The sequence below is a fragment of the Anoplopoma fimbria genome, chromosome 11, assembly GCF_027596085.1.
Source record: "Anoplopoma fimbria isolate UVic2021 breed Golden Eagle Sablefish chromosome 11, Afim_UVic_2022, whole genome shotgun sequence".
NCBI classification, from domain to species: Eukaryota; Metazoa; Chordata; class Actinopteri; order Perciformes; family Anoplopomatidae; genus Anoplopoma; species Anoplopoma fimbria.
This window is the reverse complement of record NC_072459.1, coordinates 15,948,933-15,957,759: the sequence shown is the minus strand read 5'-3', so window position 1 is coordinate 15,957,759 and position 8,827 is coordinate 15,948,933.

Here is an 8,827-nt window from a genome sequence, read left to right as displayed (position 1 = left end):
TGACCGAGAGAGCGGAATTTGTCAGATGTTATTTGTGATGCAGCTCAGACATCTTAACAGCTGGAAGAGAAATCATTAAGGCTGTGAGTGTTTCATGGCAGTGGGTGATTTTTTTTCTTCATCGCCGGCAACAGCTAAGGTAACTATATAATGTGGAGAATAACAACATATTCTGCACGGTACCTTCCAATGTATTGGGGAAAAAGGAAACATCTCATTTAGACCATATCCTTACCCCAAAACCACCTCTACACTGTTCCCACACACACACACACACACACACACACACACACACACACACACACACACACACACACACACACACACACACACACACACACACACACACACACACACACACACACACAATGATGTCCCACTGCTGTTTGGATTAAAAATTCAGTTCAAATTGTCTCCTCAATGTTCTAGTTTTATGTAGGTGCTCTACCGGCCATGTGCTGAAGCAACATCGTCGGATTCTGAGGTTACCTAGTCGAAGAGTTTCTTTCTTCTTCTTTGCTGTGCTGACCTCTGAGCCTTCTTGTGCTGAACAAAAAAACAAAAAAAAACAAAGTGGCTCCTTAATTGAAGGCCGAGGGGGAGAAAGTCACCGAGAAGGAGAGAGAGAAAGAGACTCAGAAGTGAGTGAGATGGTGGGGAGGTGGAGGGGGCGTTCAAGCACAGTAACAGTGAGTGGGCAATTTTTCTGTTTCACTGGATGTCATCCGATCATTAGCTGCATACTCACGGGCGCACAGGCATTATGGTAATATTTACTCAACATGGCGGCCTGACAGCTTGCTTGAGAATGAAACTGATCGGCTGTGTGACTCGGTCAATCATGACTGCACGTTTCTGTGTGTGTGTGTGTGTGTGTGTGTGTGTGTGTGTGTGTGCGTGTGAGTACGTGTGTGTTAGTGTGTACCAGTGAGCGTCTGCATTCTAGCATGTGCCGTGCCATTGTTCCTTTTTCCAGAGTTATTCCGTGCTACAGCCAATGACAGATATTTTCCTCAGCAGCCAATGAGATTGCGCTCTGTAGGGTGGGGAGCCGCTATAGATATATATGACGAGAAGAACAAACAGCTTGTAAATGAAATCTATGACATGTTTGTCTATCTTATCTTTTGGAATTGTTGAATACATTTAAATAATAAATGGGATTTTTTGAGTGACTTGTCTTGCGAGAATTCTTGTATCCCAAACACGCTAATTAGTGGAAAATGATCTGTGAGGGATTTCATTTTGCTCTGTGAGACTAACTAACTACAGTGCAAACAGCATGACTGGAAATGTGGTTCTTGTTCTGTTTAAATTTAGAATTTTAACAATGGCCTGTCAGTGCAAACAATAAAAAAAAAAAATACATTTATCAGAAAGCTCGAATTTCCCCCATGGGGATCAATAAAGGAATATAATAATAAAGTCCCTCATCTCTCTTTTCTTTCCAAAAACTAAAGTATATTTAGGGAGAAGGGACTCGAGGGAGAGATGTCTGTGTTTATTCTCCTAAAGTGTTCCTGTGGAGCATCTCTCCATCTATAAAGGTGCGCTCTGAGATAAACACCCTCTAACTTTAGCAACATCCTACGGTGGAGTAAAATCCCATTTTTTGAATGCTGATGAGTCCTCAAGGAAATGCAAGCTATTCCTCAATTGGCAATCGCAGCGTCTTTTTCCCAGATTCTCATCAACAGAGGCATGATATACCCAACAAGGAAGTGTGGACGGAGGAGAAAAAGACAGGTGGGGGGGAGGAAAAAGATTGAGCGAGATAGAAGAGAAGCGGAATATGGTTTGACAAAGACAGATGGAGACACGAGAGGAAGAGTGGGCCAGTAAGAGAAGTAATGGGGAAGGGATGGATAGATAGATAGCGAGGGAGAGGGTAAAGAGAAAAAATAAGGAAGACAGACAGAAGGAGAGAGGGTGCTGGTTTGCCGATTGGGATTGGAGAGGGAGGGGGCCCTGGATTGTTTTCAGGGTAGAGTGATTCCCTGTCGGGGGCTGTGTGAGGTGTCAGGAGAGATTAGCCGGTGTGAAGCTGGAGGAGAAAGCTTGAACTCGCCTGGATTGGACAAGTGTCAAGGACTGGACATTCCTCAGATCTGGCAGGAATGGGATGTGACACTGGCTGCTATGCCGGTCTGCACTACTTTGCTCTTAAGGGAGCCAGTCATCCCTCTCTGTATCATTTCATCCGTTTCCCCTCTAGCATATAACAAGCTAATGCACACTGGTGGGAATGAGAATGTCTTGTTTGATGGCACTAAAACGTTTCCACAGTCATTCTCAACGTTATTACTACGAAAAAAAAAGAAACGGACCTATCGCTGAAGAGAAGCATCCATCGGCTGCGTTTTAGTGTTTGACATCAGGTCAGATTGTGTTTGAAATGTTCTGCTTCACACAAACGTAGGAAGTGGCTGCTCTTCAACGAGAAAATTACTTGAAGCTGTCAGAGCTCCTTGCAAACGCAGATGGTGAAAGAAGTAAAGGGGAAAAGGGAGAATTGATTTCCTGTTCATCTTTGTCTTTCTTACAAGAAAAAAGCATCTGCTCTGCAAAAGGGAGCAACATGGCTCATCAACAAAAGTGGGTCTCACATTGTCGCAGCTCGGCTCTTAGAATGAAGAATAACAACCAGAAAGCATAACTCATAACGAGTGTGGGAAGAGAGATCTCTATTGGCCTGAATGCTGGCCCAGTCTTACACAAAGTTCATGAGTTGACATTACTTTTTTTATGCACTACAAACCCCCCACTGCCAAAACTTTGTGGCAAAACAAACTCACATGGATGCAATGAGGAAAAGACAAAAACATGCAACCAAAATTGATAATGATCCAGATGACCTACCAAACATCCAGCGGTCTGTAGACATTGAAATGTGACCAGAAACAAATTTCCTGACGCTAAAAGGAAAGTTAAAAGGCATTCAGCAGACAAGTTCCTGTTAAGGAAGGACAGAACTTTCTCACTAAGATGGGCTGATCTTGTCTATAACCTTCGACAGTCTATAGACCCTTTCCCATCGCACAAAAAACCCCCACTAACATCTGTTTTTTTTCTACAGTTGGAAAAGGTTAGATTCAGCATTCATTCAGGAGACAAATGACTCTGCAGCAGTGACGGGTATTTTATCTACTGCGGCTCCGATCGGCAGCGATGGGAACAAGACACCTGGATGGAAAAACTAATATTTACCCTTTTTTGCATTGAAAGTATAATATAAAAAAAATCAATGGAGTTTGGGCAGCTATTATGATTTATTAAAGTAAAAAATATTAAATTAATATATTCTCCTCCACCAAACTCCAACGAGAAAACAGTGATTTTTACCTCGCTGATCATCGAAACACACTACATTCAAGCCACTCAAAAAAAGGGAAATCTTGGTTGTCTTTCCGCTGTTAATCACGTTAATCAACTCTGGTTTAGTTGAAATAAACCCATTATTCATCAAACACATTCGTTGGAGCTACCAGACTCATTCATTCAAACTCAACATAAACAAAATAAAAAGTAATCAAAACCATCTTGGTAAGACTTTCCACTTCCAACAATCAATGACTCTGGTTTGTGAGTTTGAAAAGTAACCATCGTAACATTTCCACTGTTTACTAACCCTGTTTTCCTGCGCATTTGTGATATAGAACGTTTAAAAAACCTGCATATAAACATAATTATACACTCATTTTGGTGGGAAAAGGTATTTCTACCCTCATGCCTAAATTCTCTCTGCATGAACAGTCAATGGCAACAGCTCCTTAACATTTCAGCAGTGTTTTCAGTGTTTTTCCTGCAAATGCACCTTGCAGATGTTGAACGTTGGCCCTTTTTGCAACTCAAGAAAGGTGCAACTGTAGTGACGTCTTGTTATAATAATAATAATAATAATAATAATAATAATAATAATAATAATTAAGCCTTTATTAGTCCCACAATGGGGAAATTACAATTCTCTGCATTTAACCCATCCCGGAGGAGCAGTGGGGCTGCTAAGAAGCACCCAGGGAGCAACTGGGGGTTAGGTGTCTCGCTCAAGGACACCTCGGCATGTTGATTGTAGAGGGGTTCGAACCACCAACCCTGTGGTTACGGGACGAGCGCTCTACCTTGTGTGCCACAGCCTCGTTATTTTCATCACCTGCATAACATTGGAGAAAAACTTGGCCCAGGTGTTTCCACTCCACACCTGTCATTGATAATGCAAAATCGTAATTTTTCTGTGTAATTATTCTAAAGTCATGTTTGTGTAGTTTAATCAAGTTACGTGTGAGATGAAATCACCGAAATCCTGGTCTCGCATTTGTAACGCTGATTAAATCAAGGTGTTGATTAATGTGATCTTGATGGTTATATTTCATTTGATGAAGCATCTTTAACAGCAAGGTTTCAACCTTCTGTTAAAGGAGCCCGCGTTGGCGAAAAATGTTGGCAGCCAGCTAAGATTTACAAAAGGGTTTCCATCTACAGTGATGACTTTATAATTTGGACATGAATGCACTCCAGCACCATCAGTTTCTTTCTATGTTTATGTCTGACCTTTTTCCCACTCACTTTCTTTATTTCACCTTTTTTCTCCTCTCCTCACTGTGCCCTGCCTTTAACCTGGTATGACAAACACAAAGGTTAGAGAAGCGGACAGCTGTTAGCAGACCGGCCTGCTCCCGCCGCCCCAGAGCCTCTACTATATATGCACACACACACACACACACACACAAGCCCAAAACGAATACACTCAGACACCTCTGCATGATAGTGCAGCCACACATTAACACTGTCAACCCTGCTCTGTTTGCTCCTGCGATCGCACATGATTCCCTTTGTCAGTTTGGGTTGCGGCCGAGGAGGAAGCCTTTTCCCAGTTGTCCCCGGATGGTCTGGAGCTGCCAGGCCAGGTGTACTCTGCAGTCACTCCCCTGAGCCAGCGGAGGCTGGCCGAGCTGAGCTCCCAAACTCCTTTCTACACCTCGGACCGCGTGACCCCCGACCCCAAAGCTCCACTGCCTCGTATATACTTGTTATACACTGCAACAACACGGTCCTGGCCACAACAGAATTGAAAGTTAACTCACAGAACTTCAGACACCTCTGACCTCCATTCTTTTTTTCAGACTTTAACTCGCCACAACTGCTGTCTCGCGTCTCTAAAGCCCCCTCGTACTCTCATTCTTTGTAAATGTCTGATCGCAGCCTGTGCTGGCCCCTTTACACGCTGCAGGCAGAAACAGACAGGATGCAATGCGGTAAATGTTTCTCACATTCTCCGTCTCCTCCTCCCTCACAGTAAAAAACGCCATGGGATCCTCACATGTTGTAGTGCCGCATCTCCAGAGAACTCACTGTAAAGAGAGATAAAAAAGCACAAACAAACATGAAACATGCCTCTTTTTTTTTTTTTCTTCTTCAGCAGGCTGAGTGCATTAGTGACCTTTTAAAGTGCTGCCTCCCTAGCGCTTCGCACACACACCCCAAAGAAGAACAAACTACTAATAGGGCTAAAAAGCTGACACACTTTAAACAAAGATCAAACCATTTCTTGGCTGTGAGGCGGCGCTTGCTACATTAATGGTATTCAATTATGTAGCCAAGACAAACAAACATCTTTGTAGTCAAACAGCAGCCAAATGTGTAAACGATTGTGCAGAATGAGGACCACGGATATGTAAAAAATACTGTTTTACTTTTTATATACAGCATTAGGTGCTTCAGTCAGTCCTTGTTTCTATCATTTTGATAACTGTGTAGATCTATTCCATCATTTGAAACAACAACCATGACTTTGCCTGCTTCACTTCATTTCTCTTCTCATACAAATGGCAAATAAAAAAGTCTAGGAATCTGAAGAAACAGCAGCGATGTAGACAGAAAGAGTTGAGGACAACGAATACAATGTAAAACGGATTAGATTTACTGTTTGGTTCAAGGAAAAATACAGGGTTGTCGAGTGCATTCAATATGTGCAACTTGCAGAAATGGAAGTATTTGTTTTCTTCATCTCTAAAATGACCTTATTGGTTAGAATCGTGGGAGGCAGTAAGCTCACACCACATGACTCTAATTGCAGCGAATCTGTATTTTGTGCGCGCGTGTGTGTGCGCGGAGTGCAGCAGCGTTTGCGTGAGCGGACATCAGACAGAGCTGCAGGTCCCACGGCGTCGCAGCGAGGTGGATGAGGGCAGAATCGCAGAGGCCATATGTCAAAGAGGTGATATTACCCTCCACATTACTCCCACTCAACCAGATATAGGCCATTTACATGGTGAGTTAGCATGCATAAAATAAATATTGATAAGTAAGGAAAAGTAGCCACCTCAGCCGGTAAATTAAGATATTGTGAATAACACACCTCTCCAGGACATCTGAGTGCAACCAGGAAATACGTAATCATGCCAAACTTCTGATTGAAACACAAAAGCCAACAGATTCTTGCATAACTTTGAGCAGTCTGCTCGCACTGAGTAATAACTACCCAAATTTAGCTCGGCTTGCTCTCTCTACTGCTGTGTCTCGCAGTCTGATGGATGTGTGGCATGCTAGTCACGCCGCCTTGTGTCACCTGTGCTTTCGCTTGCTCCGGGGCAGGGAGACAAGGGAGAGGAGCCATGGGAGGTCTGGGGGAGGCCAGAGAGGGGGGAGAAATAGACATCTGTGATTAACACATACAGACACGTGTCAGTGTGGAGCATTCGCTGCGAGGCGCGCTGGGAGACGCTCACACACAACCTGCTCCCAGACAGCAGAAGTTTCCCTAAATAAAGACACGGATAAAAATGGAGGGGAGGAATGTGGGGATGAGCCCCGGCAACACATTCCCATAGAAACGCGAGTGGAAATTAATTAAAAGATCGGGTGAGAAAATACATTTCAGGCTCAAGTGAGAGGGATGCAGCTGTCTGCACAGGTGCATGTGCACGAGCATCGTCTTGTTATCTCACGCACAGAGCCACATGCATGCATGCGTCTCACACCTCCCCTTTGTTGTGTGCTATACATGATGAATTGTTTGAGGTGTCTGATCTGGAGACGTGCCAGTTTACGATGGTTAGGGGGGTTTGGCATGACAATTCCATTATTCTTTTCTAATACCATATGTTTAGATGACACACAGAGCTCTATCTCTCTCTCCCTCTCTCTCTCTCTGTTTTTCCCTCTCAACAAGCTTATTCTCTGGAAAGGTGTCAACAAGAAGAAAAACAAGGAGTCAGATGAGCATACAACGTTTAGACAATCCCACAAAACGGAGGTGAATGGTGAAAGTATTGGCCACAAATGTCTGTTGTTAACATCGATCTATCACCAATATTTTCTTGACCTCCAAACACAGCTGTTTGGATAATCTGGCCAAAGAGTTGGCTTGTTTTACCTCCAGTGTGATAATCTGGTGGTCCATGTGTCTGTAGGACTATGTTGTCATGATGTTCCAGGTCTTAGATCATACAATCATAATCAACAAAAATAACAAACTAGATGGCTGTTTCACTGGGCTGGATTCACAGAGACAAAAGGGTATAATTTTTGAGGCGACAACAAATGTTCAAGATGATGTCTCCTTAACTGAATGTGTGAACATGGTGATTGGCTGGGAATAAGACAACATTTAAAAAAACAGAAGAGGCTATGAAATTTTGCAAGATGAAGGAGACTGCAGGAGGGCGAGGCCAGAAAAAAATAAACCAACAATAACATCCCCCACCTGTACCTGGCTCACAACTTCCAGTGCTGATCCTGATGTAAACTTGAGTCGTTAAGAGGACGCTTTGAGGAGTCTTTGTCTCTGAGGAGTCACACAAGCAGAAACACACACACATACACATACACACACACATACACACACACACACACTTAAGGGAATGGTTCCACGGAGAGATATTCAGTGAGCCATCTGCCAAATTAGGCCATGAGCCATGAGCCAACAACTTCACTGTTCTATTCAATTTTCAATTACTGGGCTAGAGGCTTAAGCACAAGGTTTATATACACACTAGTTGGAACACACACACACACACACACACACACACACACACACACACACACACACACACACACACACACACACAAACACACACACACACACACACACACACACACACACACACACACACACACACACACACACACACACACACACACACACACAATAATAGAATAGATGTTTTTTTTCACACAAGCATCCAATATGAGATAAGATGAATCATGCAAAGGTGTCTGAGTTATTCATAATGTTTCCATAATGGATAACTTACATGGTACAACTACTTGTTTGTTTGGATCCGTTTTTTAAAAACCCAACACTTGGCGTAAAGATGCACAGCAGTGAGATGCAACAGCTTAAGTGAGAAATCAGCTCCATAGGGGACAACTCACACGTCAACATTGATGGGCGTATGCACAGTGCACATGAGCATCCAAATATACGATAAATTCTGCTCATTAAAAAAAACACGAGGACACCAGCAGAGCCAGCAGCAGAGCCGTTTCTGCACCAAGCGCCAGCCACGTCCCTTCCAAAATGTCAGAGGCACACATAGCAGGGAGGGTGTGAGGTGATAAACGTACCCGACTGAAAATGTCAGAGTGTCACCCGTTGCCATGACAGCCAGCAAAGTTTGGCAAGGACTAGAGTGCTTCAGCCAAAGGCCAGCTTATTTGCTACAGCTAATTTGAGCCTGTGATTTTCTAGTATGAATATATATACATGCGTGTGCTATAAAATCTGCTCTTTTCCAAATTGTAATAAAAAAACAAACGGTAAATAAAACTCCTTCCTGTTGCTTTTCAGCTGTTCCTGTTAGGGGTCTCCACAGCGGATCATTTTTTT